Source organism: Rhagoletis pomonella, unplaced genomic scaffold (assembly GCF_013731165.1).
Source record: "Rhagoletis pomonella isolate Grant_MI unplaced genomic scaffold, Rhpom_1.0 Rhpom_scaffold_00005, whole genome shotgun sequence".
Lineage (NCBI taxonomy): Eukaryota > Metazoa > Arthropoda > Insecta > Diptera > Tephritidae > Rhagoletis > Rhagoletis pomonella.
In genome coordinates this window covers 63,872,040-63,873,495 of record NW_023458559.1, presented here as the reverse complement: position 1 = coordinate 63,873,495, position 1,456 = coordinate 63,872,040, and positions in this window count along the sequence as shown.

Here is a 1,456-nt window from a genome sequence, read left to right as displayed (position 1 = left end):
TTTTGCTTCATTATTGTTTAGTTTTTTTTTTGTTGTCAACAAAATATGTCGTCTGATTCATTTAAATCAAGGTACGTTGAACAGGTAGTATCAGTAGAGCAGCTGATTTGATTTATTTTCAAATTATTTGGTCTCGAAAATGTCAAATATTTTTAATTTTTTCCAGGGTTCGTATTTGCACACACATGCTCTGCTCACACACACGCCAGAAACACATTCAACTTGTACTCACTGCTCATACACATGTGTGTGCATAAGTGGAAAACAAACTCTGCTCACAGAAAAGTGTGTGCTGTTTGTTATTAAGCACATGCACATGTGTGTGAGCCGATTTTTGTACAAATTTCAGCCCATGCACATGCACATAATATATTTTTAAAAGAATTTGTTTATTAAACGTTATTTTTTGAAAGACAATTCAATAACAAGTGAGGTGTTGTTTGTTTTTTATATGACAGAAAACATATTAAAAAATTATTTTAAGATTTGAGATAGAAATCGAAGTGTATAAGTTTCTCTACGCAAAGCACACACATGTGCGTGTGCTTTATATTAATAAAAATAAAGTACACACATGTGCCCGTGCTTTTTACCAAACAGCACACACATGTGATGTGAGCAAGTTTTTAATTTTTTATATGCACAGCACACGTGTGTGAGCGTAAAATGTTAGGATGTGCTGCGCATGTGTGTGCAAATACGAACCCTGATTTTTTCTCACAAAAATTCTGAATTGTTAAAATCCATTTGCATGTGAAACCTTTTTCCATACAAAACAAGCGATTGAATAGCAGCTTTTGGAACGTTCGCCCAACTCAGCAGCACAACCGCTGATTACTGGCCCTTGCAAAGGATGGATCAATGCTTCGAGAAGCAAACAAATTTACTAGGAAAGAAAGTTGCATCAATTTTTATTTTTTCCAATTTCAATTTTTTATTTTTTATAATTTTTTGTATTTCACATGGCACGCTTTGATTTAGAAGAAAAAATTCAGAACAGTTTTTGACACTTTCGATACCTTTCGGTACCAGAAGCAACAACAAAATACACGCAAATGTTCTTTTTGCTCTACTGATACTACCTGTTTAATGTGCCTTGATACACACCTTATACACACTTATTTTTTTTCAGTTTTTGAAATTCTTTCCAAATAACGACACGAAAATGGTAAATTCCATTAGTCCAGATTGCATGTCCTTACTTTTTTTATTTAAAAAAGATTTTCACAACAGAAAAATAGTCATGCGACTCAGATTTGTGTATTACACACAGCAATTAAAGCAGAATCAATTAGCAACATTATAGTGCATAACAAAAGGACACGTACGAAAGCCACAAGCCATTTATGACATAAATGTCAAAAAAAAGCACAAGAACCATTTTGCCGAAAAGAAAGTTAAAAGACAGTTAGAAATAAACAAAGAGATAGCTGTTTGATAAAAATCGAAAAAGCGC